The sequence below is a fragment of the Balaenoptera musculus genome, chromosome 9 (genome assembly GCF_009873245.2).
Source record: "Balaenoptera musculus isolate JJ_BM4_2016_0621 chromosome 9, mBalMus1.pri.v3, whole genome shotgun sequence".
Classification (NCBI taxonomy): domain Eukaryota; kingdom Metazoa; phylum Chordata; class Mammalia; order Artiodactyla; family Balaenopteridae; genus Balaenoptera; species Balaenoptera musculus.
The window spans coordinates 9392397-9412376 of NC_045793.1; the positions used below are offsets into that span (position 1 = coordinate 9392397).

General features: G+C 39.3%; 1 protein-coding gene and 2 long non-coding RNA genes across 4 annotated transcripts in view; 2 read left to right on the top strand and 1 right to left on the bottom strand.

Annotated features, from left to right (window-relative positions):
* Positions 1-19980, bottom strand: part of CNTNAP2 (contactin associated protein 2) — a 2064798-nt gene that overhangs the window by 1504992 nt on the left and 539826 nt on the right. The window lies entirely within an intron of this gene.
* On the top strand, positions 9920-13540 carry LOC118901039. Its single transcript, XR_005021280.1, has 3 exons — positions 9920-10093; positions 10232-10563; positions 13332-13540. It is a non-coding gene; the product is annotated as an uncharacterized LOC118901039 (long non-coding RNA).
* On the top strand, positions 14362-18348 carry LOC118901038. Its single transcript, XR_005021279.1, has 3 exons — positions 14362-14394; positions 15178-15496; positions 18151-18348. It is a non-coding gene; the product is annotated as an uncharacterized LOC118901038 (long non-coding RNA).

Below are 19980 nucleotides of genomic sequence, written 5' to 3' on the forward strand. Positions count from 1 at the left end.
CATATAGCAACTAGAATTACAGTCATTCCAAATTCAGGCATTTATAATTTCAACAGAAAAAAAATGCCAAAAAACAAACAGTGCCCTATAATCTCCCCACAAGAAAAAAAGAAAAGCAAAACCCAAACAGTAACATACACCTGTTTTATTTAGTCTCCATGTCTGAGTGTTTTTTTTTTTAAATAAAAAATGGAGAAGGGAAGAGAAAAACATATTTTGAATATTTATCATGTCAAAATCTGTTACAGGCACTTTACCAACGTGAAATATCTTAACTTGGCAATGTCATTATGATTATGTATTTAATCCTCATTTATAAATGAGTAAACTCACATTTAAGGTCATTCACAACCCAGGACTTTTCTTATTTCTTATACCACATCGATTTTGGAAGTATCTGTAAAAGTTATAATTTTTAAGAATAGCTATATTCTATCTGTTGGCATTTGTTTCATTGAGCAAATTTATAGACATTTCTTTGGAAAATGAGGAAAACAGATTTTCATGCAAAAATATTACAGATTAAAATATCTTAGCTTTCGGCTCACTGGTTATACAATTGAAAACTGAATAATACTTTAAAAATATTGAATAGGTCAAAATATAGAGATGAAGGCCCACAAATAAGGGAAGATGGAAAAAAAATGTTTCTATTACTAATTTTACTTTTCTCTCCCATATTTCTTCCTTGAAGTTGGAAATTCTACGCTGTGAAGTTTATCTTATAATTACAAAATGTTTAAATATAGTATTCCTATATTACCACCTAGGTATGCGTTTCCCTAAATAGTTTCTAAAACTCTGCACTAGAAACACTGGAGAAAACGCTATATTTTTAAAGAGAACATTTTCATTTCTCTACACCAATGATAAACTGCATGGGACATCTCAAATATTACAAGAAGCTTCATCTCTATTGTTATCAAAAGCAATTCTGAGGCTCTCAAAAAGCTCTGAAGCGTAGACACAAGGTTGTTGTGGGTTGAATTGGGTGCCCCCAAAATACACGTCGAAGTCCTAACCCTGAGTACTGTGAGTGAACTTATTTGGAAATAAGGTCTTGGCATCGATCATGTGAAGATGAGGTCATACTGGATTAGGGTAGGTCCTAATCCTATATGACAGATGTCCTGATAAGAAGAGACACAGACACACACAAAGAGAAAGCCATGGGAGGATGGAGGCAGAGATTGGTATTGTTGTGACACAAGCTAAGGGATGCCAGCCAGAGATCCCTAAGGAATGCCAGAGATTGGCCAGAGATCGCTATCACCAGAACCTAGGAGAGGCATGGGACATATTTACCTTCAGAACCTCTAGAAGGAACCACCCCTACCAATGCCTGGATTTCAGACTCCTAGCCTCCAGAACAGTGAGAGAATAAATTTCTGCTGTTTTAAGCCACCCAGTAGGTGGTACTTCGACATAGCAGCCCTCGAAAAGAATACACTGGTGATATCAATGTATCCATACTCAACAGGAGGACTTCTGGATGTTTCTAAAGTCAGATGCCTCACAAGGCACTAAGGATTAGAGATTATCCTTAACAAATGCATGCACGCAGCCGTCTCTTGTATCCTGCCTCGGGACACAAGATAGTTCTCTACTAAGCATTACTTTGGATGATGAAAAAACAATCTTATGCAACATTTACAGGGTCCTGACTATTCAACAGGAGCCATTCCAACACAGATAATGGACTACCTCATTTAATCACCAAAATCACCCTAAGACTTTAGTATTACAAACGGCTCTGAAAATCATTACTGACCCCTTGAGATAGTAAACAGGCAGTAACAGGAGTTAAGTTAATGTGGTCACTTCCTGGTGATGATTCTTTGGCTCCTCATCTTGGGTCTCTTGGATATGACTTTTACCCCTACCTAGGTTGCCACATTTAGCAAATGAAAATACAGGGCAGCTGGTAAAATTTGAGTTTCAGATAGTGAATATTTATTTTAGTGTAAGTATGCCACAAATACTGCATAGGACGCACTTATACTAAAAAAAGCGTGTAGTGTGTTGTTTATCTGTATTAAAATTTTGACTGGGCTTCCTGTATTTTACCTGGCAACTCTACTCCTATAAGACCTGAGCTTTGGGAATAGAATGCATGGTTAGCATATAGAGAATTCTGAAATTTCATAGAAGATTCCTAAAAGGAAATATACGGTCTTTGTTACACGCAGAACCTGATTTTTTAACATCACCTCGTATTTATCTTTGCATCCTTGTTTTCCCAAAAGGAAGTGGGATATAGTAAATTCACTAAATGTTATCGAACAAATTGAATTGACCATTTTAAATAATTTCTCTAAATACAAAATATACTCTTTGAATAACCTTAACAGTCCTTCCCAGGTGAGTCACTAGTGACAATGCTTCTCATCTGTAATTTATTAACTGAATCTAATTGCAGCTTTATATGCCATAACTCTGGTCAACTTCTTTCATCCAACTTGTGAATATTTTTTAACAGGTATAATTTTAAATGTTAAGGAAAAGGTTACTAAGTGCATATCAAAGTACCACAAGGTGGATAGCTTAGAACAACAGAAGTGTATTGTCTCGCTGTTCTGGAGGATAGAAGTCTGAAATCTACTAAACCCATGTGTCGGCAGGGCCATGCTCACTCTGATCCTTCCTTGCCTCTTCCAGTTTCTGGTGGCCTCAGGGGTTTCTTGGCTTGTGGCAGCATCACTTCAGTTTCCGCCTCCATGTTCACATAACTGTCTTCACTCTGTACCTTGGTTGCCACAGCATTCTCTCTTTTATCAGGATACCAGTCAAACTGAATTAGTGCCCACCCCAATGACCTCACTTTAACTGGATGATATCTGTAAACACCCCATATCCCAATAGAGTCACGTTCACAGGTACCAGGGTTCAGGCCTTCCCCTTTTTCTGCGACATAATTCCACCTATAACACTAACCTATAGTATAGTTTTCACATAATGCCCACTATTTTCTAACAATGGCAATCCTGCTATTTACCTAATAAATGTTCTAAATCACTAATCCCTTGGACAAAGGAGTCCTATCTGTATCACCATATCTCACCAGCTAGAACTAGAATGAAATTCCCCAAACCATTAATGCATTAAGGATAAGAAAAATTATTGTTGCTGGTTCTAAACCTTTGCAGTAATCTCTAGATTATCCATCTAACTAAATAGAACAATGATCATCGCTCGTATAGCACTGATGACACATCAGTACAATTCATTACTAATTTCATCCACTCTACCCCAACCTATACATGTCTGGAGGGCAGAGATCATGGCTTAGGCGTCATGGGATGCAAATGGGCCAAGGTTCATCTAATGCTTGGTCCAGGTGCCCCTCTCTCAGCCACTGTTCATGTTGTATGCTTTACAAAATAGTGTACCCCCCACAGTCCGACATGTTTAAGCAGATAATCTCTCTCTTTCACAGACCTACTAGAGAATGGACTTGAGGATATGGGGAGGGGGAAGGGTAAGCTGGGACAAAGTGAGAGAGTGGCATGGACATATATACACTACCAAACATAAAATAGGTAGCTAGTGGGAAGCAGCCGCATAGCACAGGGAGGTCAGCTTGGTGGTTTGTGACCACCTAGAGGGGTGGGATAGGGAGGGTGGGAGGGAGGGAGACACAAGAGGGAAGAGATATGGGAACATATGTATATGTATAACTGATTCAATTTGTTATAAAGCAGAAACTAACACACCACTGTAAAGCAATTATACTCCAATAAAGATGTTTAAAAAAAAAATCTCTCTCTTTATAAATAATACCTTAGTAATAATGTTTTGTTTGCTTTCTGTATTTAATGGTCCCACACACTTTACACATTCAATAATATGTTATTAACATATAACATAGACAGTAGACTTAAAGAATTAAACCAAAGAAAGACATACAATCTACCAAAAAGGCATGAATACATAACACATGCTGAGTGGAAAGGGAAAAGAGACACTCCAAAATAGGTGTCCATTTTATTTTTATTTTAGAGTTCCTTTGAACATTAGTAATCACCATGAAAATTATTCAATATTTGCAGTCACCCTAGAAGGATGATTCTTTAGTAAAAAATGTGGTGTTTTTAACCCTCTATCCAGAACTCAATTTGTATTTGTTGGCATCTTAAATTGATTCGGGACAGCCCAGCAGGAACGGAGTTTGTAGGCACTGCCCTGCATGAGCTGTTTTTTTGTGTCCCCAAAGCATAATAGATAATTGCCTTCTCTAGGGAGACTACCAGGGTCTTTTGTATTATGGAAAGCTGCAACATTAGCAAACTCAGGTATTCTAAAGTGAGCGAGTAAAGAGGCACCACTCTACAGGAGGATAAATGGGGCTGGAGAAACTGTACTGACAGCATTTTGGAGCAGACAATAGGCATAAGAAGTACAAACATCAGAAATGTGCACCAAACCAGAAGCCCTGTCCTTTCTTGTGAAAATAACTGGAAAATAAGCTTTATATGAGGATAATAAAACAAGAGACCACAGAAACACTTTTCTTTCCTTTATAAACAATTAATTGTGAAACCAGAAAAAGGCCTTTTTTTTTGAGGAAAGAACTCAATATATTCAGTTCAATAGATGTTTCTCTCCATATGTCAACATTTGGGTCACCGTAGGTCTTTATGGAATGGAAACCAGAGATCCTGGAGGCTGTTCCCTAGGGTTTATGCTATAAAGATAGTTTGGGACATTTATCAGTTTGTTATTTCCTGTCCCTGTTTTTTATTTTAAACAATAGTTTCCTCTTGGAGAAGAACAAAACCAAAAAGCCACCTTGCTTTAGAAACAAAACATTAAAGGGAGAGAGAGAGAGCCAGGGAGAGAGAGAGGGAGAGATTTCGGACATTTGGATGTCTTTGAGAATTGAATTCAAGGACAAATAAGTCATGCCTTTTCGATTAGAAATACGTAATATGTAAAGATAGCAAAAATATTAAGCAAGTCATTGGGGGATAATGAAAAATAAGAATAAAGTCTCATCAAAGACCATCGCTCAAGCAGAGGTAACTGCTAAAGTGGTTTTGCTTTGTTCTGTTTTAAAATCTGGAAATCTGCCTGTGAACTGAAATGTGGATTTCTAACGTAGTTCCAATTAATTCATTTTGAAGTCTGAAAAAAAAAAGGAAAGGCAAAAAAATAGAATTTTATCACTTTGGATGCCACATTTCTCCCCGATTCTTTTCTATTTCTCTCCGATTCTTTTCTATTTCTCTCAGTTTATTCCATTTAAAGTTGTTTCAGGGCATAGGTTAGAACTCGCTAAAACTGTATTTTCTCTCAGATCAGCAGCTATAGCGTTGTTTGTGAAATGTCCAGCTTAGTTTTCCTCTTTTATGTTAAAAGCCAATGGCGACATTGGACATCTTTACAGACTCAGCAAATGTGACTGCTGGACTAAAGAATCAAACAAAAAAAAGATGCTGAAACCCACAAAGGAACAGAACAGAGAGGGCCAAGGAAATGACATGACATTCCACATCCTATGCAGGCAACCTTCGCTTCTTATGAAGAGTGAGAAGAGGCAGAACCTTTGGAATTAGAGAGCAATGGAAAAAATAAATACTATTTTTGCTTTAACATTGGATAGGGGAGAAACTAGATTTAATTAAAAAATAGAGGGATATATTTTTGTGAGAGACATCTTCCTTTACTTTAGGAGCTAATAAATGTGAATCATCTTGTGAATATGACAATTCTAGAAGAAAAGCAGATGCCACTTTCAATGAATGAACAAACATCATTGTAAAAGAAAAACAGGCCACGTTCAAGTAGTAAATATGAAGACAGAAGTCGCACACTTAACTTTGGCGGATTTGGAACACAGAAAGGAGCCCTCTCCAATAAATAACTGTCAAAGGAACCAAATAATGAGACAAACGTGAACATCTTGGGGGAAGAGGCTATTACTTTTTCTGTATTTATGATTTCTTGGTGGAGGGAAGGGGAGCTCCTGTTAGCAGGTAATTAACTATCAAACAATAAAACAAATACTAAGAAAATGGAGACAGGTATGTCCTCAGCCGAACTGCAAGGATTATTTAGTGGAATGATAACAGATAGTGTCAGCCACTATCTGTCATCCAGAATTTTGATTGCTCCTAAGTTGTAAAAGTAAAGCTTGTTGTTTTCAATCATTTCATTGCTCTTTAAGTGAGCATAAAATCCAGCATCCTTCATTCTAATTACACAGAAAATGGTTTAAGGAATAGATGTTGTTTTCAGCGGCTGAACGCCATTTTTCTCCCCACTTATCAGACTTACGGCAGCCCTGGCACTCACACGCACAGCTACCCACGAAGAGACACAAGTCTTCCGGTCAGAGACCACAGACCAACCACAGAACCTTTTATTCCAGTCCTCACTTTTAAGAACCTGATCTTTGAAAGAAAAGATTAGCCTCAGGTTATTGAGAGAAAAGGGGAAATTCAATTTATTTCATTGGTGAGTAGACAACTCATCTTGTGCAATTGGAGGAAAACAACTGAGATTTTTATAAGGTGACAGTGTAAATATTTAGTCCAGTCAATAATGTGTGCATTGTTTACAGCTTTGCAGATGGTAAACAAAATGGATGAGCATATGGAATATTAAAAGAACACCTGAAGTTGGAGGCACATACAGCAAATTAAAACTGTACTCGGTAACATTTGGGAGCTTACTGAGCTGCTGCCTAAAATGTGTTTTCTTTTTTCCTTTTTTAAGATTTTTTTGATGTGGATCATTGTTAAAGTCTTTATTGAATTTGTTACAATGCTGCTTCTGTTTAATGTTTTGGTTTCTTGGCCACGAGGCATGGGGGATCTTAGCTCCTCGACCAGGGATCGAACCCGCACCCCCTGCATTGGAAGGCGAGGTCTTCACCACTGGACCACCAGGGAAGTCACTAAAACGTGTTTTCTATCATTTATTTGTTAAACATGTCGAATAAGCATCAGAGAATAGTTTCAAATAAGTTGTTTAACGATCTAAAGTCATTTCAACCCTATTTTCACAATGTCTTGGGTCATCCGTATGACTTGTTTACTCAAAGAGCTAACATCACTAAGCCTCTGTTTAAGCATCTGTACAGTGGAGATCAAAGGTTACTGATTCACCAGGATCACCAGAGTACTATATAAAATACTAAAGAGCTGTGACTCTGGCACAAACACTGTCATTTCCTGTCCTTGTCATCATTACTCAATGAGTAAAATCAAGGTGAGCTAAAGGAAAGTGTCAAATTTAAAAGGTTTACGTCTAAACATTTTGTGACACAAACCAATTCACAGCCCTCTGAATTTTTTGATGGCTCTCTCCTTGGCGATTTAAAGTGGACTGTTTCTAACTTATGCTAACCAGACATAAGACTCTTCCCCCTCTATGGCTGCACCCAAGGAAATCCACCCAAAGTGAATGTCTATTAATACAATCAAGAGAAGCATTTCACAACCAGTCAAGAAAACATACTGGAGTTGTTCTGTATCTTGCCACAGACTTCTCCTGTAATGAGAGTCTGTCTTCTTGAATGTCTTTCTAGATATAATTGGGGCCCCCGTTTATTTTAATTTCCCTGATTATTGAAGGCATTGTATTATAAAATACTATAACTGCATAATAGAGGTGTGACCTTATCTGGCAATTATCTAGTCCAAGCCGCATCCTTCCTCACTAACGAACACTTCTTCCTACCTAAAGACTGCCAAGCGTGCTCACATATTGATCACCTTCAATCCTAATGACCACTGAAATAGGCAGACAGGTATTATAGTTACCCGCTCCACAGAAGAGATGAGAAAACTGGGACCCGGCTACATTAAGTGACTTGTCCAAAATCACCCAGGGAGTCCACAGAATGATAGACTCCTAAAATGTTAACCCGATTATCTGGTCAAGGTGTGTCAGACATATGTACATGCAAGGGGCAAACCCTTAACATAAAGGCATGTACCAAGCCTGTAGAGGCATCAGAAGAGAATGTGATTGTATTGTAACAAAGCACAACTGTCTAGTAGCACTGCCTTTTAAGAAACACTTCGGGAGAAATTTAAAGTTGTTGAACAAACAAAAACCTCTCAGGGCTAGATATTGTTGAAGGATCTGGGGTTTTGATCTCTGATTTCTTGAACCCTGGTACTCTCTTTTTAGCCCAAGGAGAGGAAACAGTAGGTTCAAGTTCACCCCACCAGCATTAGATACCCCCGAGGTGGGGCTGACAATGGGCCTTCTGCAGCCCAACCAGGAATCCAAACCACCCTTTTCTCTGCAGACTTAGCTTTTTGCCAGTGGGCCACACACAGCTCAAGGCAAGAGTTCAGATAAAGTTTCAAGCCATTGTTTAGCTGTAAGTAGCATACTTTAGGTACTTTGGCCCCTGTGCCAAAAACCTGTGTACTTTCCATGTGGTTCTACCTCAATGTTGTGGGTAGGTGAATGATGGAGAGAGCATGTTCATGACCTATTACAGCTACTCTGTCTCTCTCTGGCTGGCATACGGAAGTCATCACCCCCAAGGCCCAGCACTGAGACTGAGATGCTTTTAGGAGCAGTTTAACATTTTCTGAATCCTTGTATCAAGCCTTGGAGCCAATGATGGGGATGGAGAGATGAACATGACGGAGCTCCACATGCCAAGAGCTTACAGCGCTGCTAAAGCAGGAGCTCCCACATTTTTCCACCAAGTCCTTTAGACAGGCCATTAATTGATATTCATTAGGCTAAAATATTGAAATACAAAGGGATCTATATTATAACTTGGCTTGGACCAATAGTCTTTTCCTAAATAATAATTGCTACGATCCTGGAGAAAACTATATTAGTGATTCATCAAAAGCAGCATGTTTGTGCCTATCGATTTGAGTAGGGTGATGTTCTTTTTTTCTCCCAGAGGTAAATGAAAATGAATTCAATATACAGTCTATGGAGAGTTGTTTGCTGCTGAAACTGTACATAAATCACAACTAGAGCCACTGCAATGTGAGAGGTCCAGCTAGATTAGCCCCTGAGAAGATGAGTGAGGTAGTAGACAAATAGTACTGAATAATATATGAGGTCTAAAGTGACAGGCCCCTCTTCCTGTACATATACTTCAAAGATCCAGGAACTTGCTCTATCTCACAGTACCTGCAACTTTATGGAACCTGCAAGTATAAAAAACTTGCACTTGCTTTATCTCATTTCCTTCTCATAGATACCATTTTAGCAGGTAGGAGAGTATTATTACTTCCTATTTACAGAAGAAAAAAACTGGCAAGCAAAGAGATTAAGTGACTGGCCTCTGGTAACACATATAATAGGGCTAAAACCTAGAGTCCAGACTTCAAACTTGTGAAGACTACCTACCACAGTGATTCTCTCTGTGTCACATATTTTGAAGGAATAGTGACGAAATTCAGTAATGTGTCATCAGGCATTTGTATAAGTATGCATTTATTTTTCTCAATTATATATCCCCCCAGAGCGAATTTTCTATTTACTTTCCATGCCCGGACAATTACCAAGTGGTCATTTTAACATGACTTTACAACTTTGTCTGATTCTGTATTCTTATGGTCATGACTATTTCTGTTTTCTATCGGCACGTACTTCAAGAAAAATAAATAATAAGTAATGCAAAGCTTATAAGTAGGTCTGTTAATCCTAAACTTACCAACAAATCTCACCTGAGCTTTAAATATGAAATAATTTTAGAGTCAGCCTCAAAATAATTCCCAGTCTAAAATAGCTCTGATATAGTGTCTTAATTCCACTATTAGAAACTAGTTATTTTGAGTACTGTATGGTATTACCAGGGTCCTACTTACAAGCAAATAGCCTATCGTGTTCCAGGCACATGATAACAGAGGGAAGTGAAAGGATGAACAAACACATGCGAGCAACAGTGATTCTCACACTCTAGGAGAACAGCCAGACGTGCAGTACAGTCAAAGGCAGTGTAACAGGTTGTATAATGAAGCACACACAAGACACTGTGATTGAAGGGACAAGGAGTGAATGACAGCCAGTCAAGGAAGGCTTTCGAGTGGAGGCTGAGACAGATCTTAATGGATGAGTCAGATGGAGAAGTGCATTCCAGAGGAGAGAAGAGCAATCATAAAAGAGAGTACTAATAATAAGAGCCAGATTTGTTCATTATCTACTCTGTCCCATTCATTCAACAAATTGTATTTCAGTATCTTCCAACCTCCAGGTAACAAGCTAACTCTTTATATACATACACTTGCTCATTTTTTTCTTACAGCAACCCTTGGGGCTGGCTATTAGCTCCGCGGATAGGAGGTGGAGTCTTGAGAGCTAAAGTCACCTGTCCAGTGTCACAGAGCGAATGGCCGACAGAGCCAGGATTCAGCTCACATCTACTGAGTCTAGAGCCTGGGTTCTAACCAAGCTCTCCTAAGCTCTATGCTGTGATGGACACAAAGGATGAGCAGGAAATCCAGGCTGGAGTCACACTGGAAAGGAGTTTGTTATAATTCGAAAACAACATAAACTTAGCTCTTCCAGCATTTTATGCAGGAAGAATCAATGTAAGTGACAACACTGTGAACAGTGGATTGCAGGGGAGATGCTGAGGTAAGAACTGGGATCTGGGGGAAAAAATTCTCCACCTTCTCTAGAGCCAGCACAGCGTATAGACTGTGCTGTCAGGGTAGTCGTTATGGGCAGGAGTGACAAACACGAGGACAAGCTGAGTCATTTCCCATTAAGAAGCAAGCTACAAAGCAAATGGCCTGCCAGAGAAGCAAAAGTATTCATTGGGCATTTAGCGCAAATGATGGAACACTAATTAATAACTGCAGCTGACAGGAAGCAGTGATTGTTTGCTTTCCTTATAGATTTCTTCCCTTCACTTTCATTTGCTTTAATGTTCAAAGCTTTGTTTGATGTGAATTTCACGCTTCCTTTTCTCATTCGGTTAATTCTTTGAGTATTTTATACTGTATCCTTTTGTGTATGTCTGTATGATTTTTTCCCTCTTGCATTCCTGATGTTGTATTTAGGGTCCTGAAAGTCTGAGATTTCTTACAACTTTTAGTTTTGAAAACCAAATGAAGTACTTCAAAGAGGCGAGTGAACTTCAAGGTGAAGGTTAGGAAGTGCATTTCATCTCTGGCAATAACTTTGAAGGCAGGGACCACAGGTCAGCTTGAAGAAATCAACATCACCGGGATGTGTACACATTAAAAGAAAAAAGTGAACCAACAGAAAAAATAAAGGCAGCCCAAAAAATCCCAAGAAGATTATCTAAAATATATTATTATGAAGTCATAGGGAAGACTTTTGAATTCAGTGACAGAAAGGGGTAAAAAGTGAAAGGTAAATTCTAAAAATTAAGTAAGGTGTAATTTGGGGAAAAAAAAACTTGTTTATAATCAAGTTTGACCAAGATGTGCTGTGAATGTTAGGTTACCTGTTTTGTCTTAAATTGAAAAAGCTGATCAGAATTCTAGTGGTAGGAGGAATTTTTTCTTTTTAAAGGAAAGAAACTGGCACACAGGAGGGCAGAATGATCAAGTATTAATACTTTTTTAAGGGTAACACTTTTATACAAATTGGTCTGTTTCTCCAACTATTTTCACAGCTTTGGGGGAGGGGGGAATCTTAATCAAACACCCAATTCAAATACCCCCAAATGATTATCTTTTATCTTCCTCCTCTATATTTTGGGATCATGCATTTTTATATGCTTTCCATTTTCTGCATATATATATATATATATATATATATATATATATATATATATATATACACTTATAAAAAATATACAGAATCTTTTCAATCTAGATAGATAATAGATAATTATATATATATTATATATATGTAATACATATATAACATCTTTTTAAGAGGAGCAGTGATTATATCGTGCCCACCTCTGTGTCCTTCCTATACTGAGACATGATGTGAGAGAGGAGGAGGAGGTCACCAGCATAAGTGAAGGATTAGTGGGCAGTCAACACCCAGGGATCCAGGTGGACACCTGAACTTTTGCTCAGTCTGCAGTGCTTTGTTTTTGGCCAATGGGACAGCTTTTCACTTGACTAATGATTCCCAACGACAAGACAAGCTAGATATGGATCTATACTGAGTGAGGAGTCCTAGCCCTTTATCCGCAACTATCCTATAATCTTGTGACAGTTTTGAGAGGTTTCCAATGGTCACTGATTCCAAGTTAGCGACTACCCTGATGACGCTAAGTGGCGTCTGCAATGACCACTGTCTCCAGAGACAAAACCTTTAAAGTGTAAATTACACGTAAAAGGTCAAATAAAATAAGGGAGTAGAAAAGAGAAATAAAACTGCCTTCATGAAGATGAGGGGAAGGGACGTCCCCAGACAATGGCTCAGGTGCCCCTAGAAAAGAGAGAAACTTTTCCATATACTCCCCATTCCTTCTCTGCTATATCAAAAAATGAAATAGGGCTTCCCTGGTGGCGCAGTGGTTGAGAATCTGCCTGCCAATGCAGTGGACACGGGTTCGAGCCCTGGTCTGGGAAGATCCCACATGCCGTGGAGCGACTAGGCCCGTGAGCCACAACTGCTGAGCCTGCGCGTCTGGAGCCTGTGCTCCGCAACAAGAGAGGCCGCGATAGTGAGAGGTCCGCGCACCGCGATGAAGAGTGGCCCCCGCTTGCCGGAACTAGAGAAAGCCCTCGCACAGAAACGAAGACCCAACACAGCAAAAAAAAAAAAAAAAACTAAATAAAACAACAAAAAAAAACTACAAAGAGTGGACGGCAGTCGATTTTACGTACTTAGTAAGGTCTCTGTGTGTATAGGGAAGACACAGTTCTGATGGCTAATTTCAAAGCTTATTTAAAATCCACATCAACAGGAGGGAGATATTGAGAGAGCCAGGCCCCTTGTTCTGTACTTTCCCATGGATACGTTTGCCCCACTTGTGGGATCAATGCAACAACTTCCAAGCAGCGACTGTAAAGTTCCTTTGAGACTCAATTCTGATGATCCCTCCACCACATTTCTTTTTGTCTGTCAAGGGTGGTTGTTAGCTTTTGTATTTGTTTTCCAATCTTGATCTGAATCCATAATTCTCCCCCTCCTCTCCCTTGCTTTCGTGCATCTCTTATTCCTCCAACGCTGTGTTCCAGCGTGAACCAGCCTTCGTGCCTTGGTCTCTGGCCAGTTCCTTCGTGCCTTGGTCTCTGGCCAGTTCCTTCCTGCCTTCGCTATGGCCCTTGTTCAAACTGCCCCTTTCGGATCCTCGTGGCTGGATCTTGGTCTTGTCAGGCTAACTCCTCTAAGCTCTCAATGGCTTGTGTAAACAGGAGACTCTGCTATAAAATACTGACCTTTTTCTCGCTCTAAACCTCTGCATAAAGAGCCAGGCTGTGCTTTCCCAAACTGCCAGATGTCAGTTCCTGGACCCTGGACAGAGCTTGGGCAGTCAAAGCCTGCTTTTCCATCTGGCTTCCTTCCTGCCCAGAGCTCCTCTCAAGAAACATGGCACACCCAGAGTTCTCAGTTCTCCAATTCTGGCTCTCCTCGACTTGCCGGATTCTACCACCATCCAATTTCTCTTCGGAATCAGTGGAGATGAGACCAAGAGTGGAGATCAGAGTATTATCATGAATCAAACTTAGATTTATGCAGTACTTCTGAATTATCCTTTCTGCTTATGTCTCTGTGCTATTAGCTAAGTGATTCTCTGGACCATTCCATCCACAATTTTATTTTCCCACTCAGCAAGGGAATGGTTATGCACTGACATGACTCAGAGCCTGAACTGGCCCGTTCTCATGAGTGAGGTCCCCCAAGCCTTCTGGACTGGACTTCTGAGTCCAGACACAAACGGCAACCACTCCGGTGATTGATCTCCCTCTAGTTTAGGTTTCTTACTTATTAACACCAGCAGTTGGCATGGAGCTACAGACCTGCATTGGTTTTCATGATTAGGGCCCATGGTGGTGAGGAGGCTGAAATGAGAATTCATACACCTGCTCTGGTTCTGCCACCTGCTAGTTAAGGATCTGGGGCAAGTCCTATGAACACTGAATCACAGTTTCCTCGTGTGTTAACAAAAAGGGAATTAAACTAGGCTACCTCTAGAACGCTTTAATTCCGTAATATGAAAAAGAAGTATTTGATCCACATAACATAGCCCTCTATTTGTCTTCACAGATGAAATCACAAGTTTGTTACCCAGATAAATGATGTTTACAGCTGTGATTTATTTCATATGCTCATACATAGAAAATAATCCCCTCAAAATCTCTTAAAAGATCGTATTTAATTCCCGTGGTGACTTGGAACCTTTATACTTCTGAAATTTAATTCATATCTAAAACATTCATAAATCAACCAAGGCACCTGAATTTAAGAATCAACCTTTTCTTTTTTTTTTCCTTAAACAGAGACCGGAGAGCACAAAACTGCCATTTTAAGGTACAGTCACAGTGTACAATAGCATGCTAATGTTTCAAGCTAAAAAGCTCATTTGTATGTACTAATTAGTGTAATTATTTTAAAATTATTTAAAAGCATTTAATCTTCAGCAAAAGAGTTTCTCAAAAGGGAACAAAAAAAAATGATGCCAAAAAATATTGCCAACAAGTGCTACCTTCTTATTTCTGTTGATATGTATATATACTGAATAATTTGTTCAATATGTAGTCATTGAAGACCTGCTCCAGGTGAGGTGCTGCACGTTACAGTGAAGGGAGCTGTAGCAGCAAGTAGAAGTGAGTTCTTTATAGCTTAGTGGGGAAGTTCAGGTGTCTAAGTTATATAATACCAGGTAGACAGTAATGCATTCTTAGGTAAAGAGGCAGGCTCTTTCTTGTTTCATGTTTATTTCTTTGGTATTTTTATACAGTTTTGTTTTTCCTAGTTCTTTTACTAAACTGCCACTTCTCAGGCCTCAGGTGTGAATACAGTAGCTTTATCTTTGGCTTATAAGCCCATCATTCATGTAACAGATACAAACAGGTACCATAGATCATAGCTGTTAATGCATATATAATCAAAAGTGTCACTTTGTGTGACCTGCTCCCTGCATGAAATGGCAAGACAAGTGCTATGCCTACCCTTCAGACTTCTCTATCAATTATCAAGAATCAAGTAGTACCTTATGGCTGGGCCTGAAGAATTAACCCTTGAAAGATTGAGGGAACATTCTTATTTTGATTATCAAACAAACGTATGCACAAAAAATTTTCTTTTACTTAGGGTTTCCATCAGTTGAACAGAGAACCTAATGACAGACCTGAAAAGAAATGAGAAAGAGGAACGAGATAAAGTGAAACCTGACCATCTCAAAGCTTATTCTGAACTGAACACTCAAGAAGCAGGGGCCCTGTTGAAACGTGGCGATGATATCAGGGAGACACAATGGTTAACCAGGCCGTCACGACTGAGGAGCGCCAGACTCACACCTGGAGAACAAGGAGTGAGGAGGTGATGAGGCAGGCATAGGACGTGGCCAAGAACAGAAGCGGAAGTTTTATTAATATCTGTTAACTTATGAGCTTCCCCCTAAAGCATCCAGGTACCCCCACTAGCTCTTGATCTTGGCTTCTAGAAATGACTCTGATAGGGCAAGCACCAATGGCTACTAAGAAAGACATGAAAAATGTCACCACTACGCCAATAGATTATACAGAATAATGCCTGAAATTTCTGAATTCACATAGTCAGGCTTGCCAACTTTTACAAGGGTGACTTTCATTTCAAGGATGCATTTTGCTAGGCTATCCCGAAGGTCCACCATTGGATTTTGCAGTTTGTACTTCAAGGCAACGGAACTTAATGCATTTTAATCTCGAGCATCCAGAATTTGGACATTCAATGGCTTCTTGATTTACTTAGAATAAATTCTTAATTTATTAGCGTGATATGCATGAATCTGTAAGATTATGGCCCTGATTCTCTCCCCAGCCTCAGCTTGCGCCACTGTTCTCCTTACTTATTCTGCTCTGGCCATCTGAACTTTTATGATTCCTCTATTGCATCAGACTCTTTCCAGGCTCTCGGCCTTCCCTCCTCCTAAAATTGATTTTCCTATAACAAACCATCTAGATAAATCCCACTCATTCTTCAGATTTCAAAACTTGCCCAGATGGCCTTTCCCTGGCCACCCAGGCTGAGAAGATCCTCCATGGACCTCATTCTTTTCCTTCATCTCACTTACTTATTACAATTAGTCATTTGTATTTATTTAATTGCTTAATGCCTGCCTTAATCACTATGCTACATACCTAAGGGCAGGTGCCATTTCTGTTCCGGTCGCCAGTGTATCACCAGCACCCATAGAATACATGAAACACAGCAGGTACAACACAAAGGTGACTTGACATCCATTCCTCTACCACAGTGGCTCTCAGTGCAGGGAGATTTGGCTCCTTGGGGAAGATTTGGCGATATTTAGAAATATTCTTGGTTGTTGTCACCAGTAGGGTTGTAACTGGCATCCAGAGGCTAGGGATGTTGCTAGTCATTCTACAATGCACAAGACAACCAACGCAACAAAGAACTATCTGCCCCAAATGCTCTGTCCTATCTAAATGGATTATGTTAGTTAATATACTGAGACTGAGGTCAACACCTCACCCTAAACGCTTTTTAGCCCAAATCTGTTATGGAAGCATTATCACAAGGGTAATGTTTGAGCATCTTAAAATCATGAGATGACCAAGGGAACAAGGGTCCTTCCCAATCAAATAATCAAATCCTTGCTGTTGAGAGGCCCCTCCTCTCAGCTCAGTGGACAGCAGCTGACCATTTTTATGAGAAAATTTCAGCATTTTATATCCCAGAAGTTTTAGGGATCTGATCACCTAGGTAGAACGAAGTGCCCTTTTATTTTTTTAAATGAATTAATTGATTTATTTTTGGCTTCATTGGGTCTTCATTGCTGCGTGCAGGCTTTCTCTAGTTGCGGCCAGTGGGGGCTACTCTTCGTTGCATTGCACGGGATTCTCATTGAGGTGGCTTCTCTTGTTGCGGAGCATGGGCTGTAGGCGCGCGGGCTTCAGTAGTTGTGGCACGCGGGATCAGTAGTTGTGGTGCACGGGCTTAGCTGCTCCACGGCATGTGAGAGCTTCCTGGACAAGGGCTTGAACCTGTGTCCCCTGCAATGGCAGGTGTATTCTTAACCACGACACTGCCAGGGAAGTCCCAAGAAGTGCCCTTTTAAAGAAAGGTTGCCAGGAAAGGAGCTTTTGGTGACATTTCTCCCCCACTCTTAGAGTCCATATTTATGCTTGGGTTTCGCTTGAGTCAACAGACAATACCTAGATAGGGTTTGAGGGTGTTTCTAGCCTAATAGCCTAATTAAGAACCAGACTGCATTTTCACCTTGTCAGTTACTCAAAGTTCCCTGACTGCCCTTGACTGTTTTCCACACACCTGACATATGTAGAATGCAGGGAATATCTGACACCAACTAACCGTGCATTAGTTTCGTGTTCTCTAGCTCAGGGGTCCCCAACCCCCGGGCCATGGACAGGTACCGGTCCGTGTCCTATTAGGAACCGGGCCACACAGCAGGAGGGGAGTGGCGAGTGAGTGAAGCTTCATCTACCACTCCCCATCGCTCACATTACTGCCTAAATCATCTCCCCCACCCCGTCCGTGGAAAAACTGCATTCCATGAAACTGGTCCCTGGTGCCAAATAGGTTGGGGACTGCTGCTCTAGCTTATTTGGCAAACACAGGACCCAGTTTACGTTTAAGTATACCCTATTTGTAAGAGTCTGATAATAACATGGACTTAGGATCTCTCTATTAATTATAATCTGACCTTGAACAGGTCACTCAGTCTATCACTATAACAGCTTCTTCATCTGTCAAATGATGAGTTCTAAGATTCCCTCTAAATTCACAATTCTATATAATAAATTAGTATCTGCATTTATCAGATTTCCATCCCAAATCATGTCATCTAAAACATTTTTTATTCCCCTGCCCCATATATCATTACTAGAATATAATATAATGTAATTTCTGGGAATGGGCAGTGAGGCTAAGCTTACAATGCATGTGGCACCCTGGAGACTGCTGACATAATTAAGTAATTTTTTACAGTGAGAGGAAATGGCATACTTTAAAATTGACCATGTGTGTCAATGCAAAAATATTCTGTCTCCATGCTTGCAGGGTATAAAATGTATTTACTATTTGACATTGTTTCCTTCTCTTTAGAGCTCCAACTTTTTGTATCAATTAATTTCTTCAAAGGCAATTTTGAAATATGATTCACCTAACAATCAAAATGGATGGGCATATGACCTATAGAAGTCTCTTACTTAAAATATTTGAAGATGAAATTCAAGAAAGCACTGATGGAGGGAGTGGATCAGAGAAGAAAATAAAAATGATGAGAGACTTGGAGCAAAGAAGGGAGAGAGAAATTGAAAGACAAATAAAACAAGACCAGAAGTAAAGTAAATACAAGAAAAAAAACTGATAAAGATGAGTTTGCAGCCTATTTAAGACCACAGATATTTGTTTTGTTGGACCTTAAGGATGACAGAGTTACTAGTTCTAAAAATAGTTTACTTGGTTTGATTTCTGCCTTCTTTGTAGACATAACCAAATGAAGCAGTCATGCCATGAGGCTACTATGCTTAACCAGCCCTCCTGGAATTCCTTCCAGAGAAATGTCTGTTGCCTCTGTTTCACTTTGTTGAAGCCATGTGGCTTATTTCAGTTTAGGATGTTGATTTATCAGTAGAACTGAAAATAATAGTGTTATTGAAGTTCCTATTAATTGACTAAATATTAGTGCACAATAGGTCCAGGATGTCTTACAAGCAGAGATACATCTGCTGACTCTGCTTCCTCTCCTGTAACAATAATGAATTCAGAATTTATTGGAAGGATAACTTGCTTTGTGAGAAAAAAAAAAATCTTTGTTTTTAAAGATTCCCTTGAAGATTTGTTTCACATAAAAACAGACACTATCAGTATGATGTAAGAGCAACAGCAAAGCTTTCCTGGGGTATGTTAGCAACGTGGTCAATGCATATATTACTTGCATGGAAGTAAATTTGTCTTAATTTTGAAGTTTTCAATATTGTCTACATATGATGCTTAGTATGTTCAAGGACGTTAAAAACAGGCACCTGAAAATTAAAATGGAAGACATGCAAAACCATTATTTTTTAAAATACAAATTCTGACACTATTAATAATCATTCAGAAATGGGAGACTCTGGGTAAATGGGTTACCAGATGACTAAAGTTCAAAAATATATGGTGGTGCTGTCCATTGAAGTACCTTACGCTTGTGAAGGGTTTAATATAAATTTAAGATAATGAAAAATGAAATGAAATTTAAAAATCAGACCCTTGTCACACTAGTCAAATTTCTAGCCCTCAATAGCCACACGTGGCTATTGGCAATTATACTGGATAAAGCAGATATAGAACGTTTCTACCACTGCAGAGATTCTATTGGACAGCTCTGATTTAGAGTATAGAAAAATCTTTCTCAATAGAACTCTTTCTAAATAAGTTTGCAATGTTCTGCCCTTCTAATAGAATAAGATTAATAGACATTTCCTGATTTATGTTCATCTATTTTGATACAATGCTTCAGAGGTAGTAAAGTGCACAGATGCAGTAATAAGTGGATACCAACTTGAATGGTTTCTCTAGAACCTGCATTCAAGAAAAATTATTTAATATCAATTAGAGTCTGTGTTGTTGTTTCACAATGAAAAAGAAAAAGATTTGCCTTACTTGCTTTCAAAGAAAATACAACATTGCTACTTTTCTTCAAAATTAAATAGGTAATAAAAAGCAAATCTTCCTCAAAATGATTAATTCACTCTTCAGCAAAGCTCATCCTTCTCCCTGTTTCTTGTTGTCACTTTGTTGAGACAAGAATTTCAACTCAAATATTACTTTTTTCATCACTTTCCAGGTGGGTCACACGTATATCTTGTATTTTTTCCACTCACGTTCACTGGATTGCCTGCTGATTGGATATGAGAGGTCATCTCTTTCATGCTTGTAAGACTTGGTGGA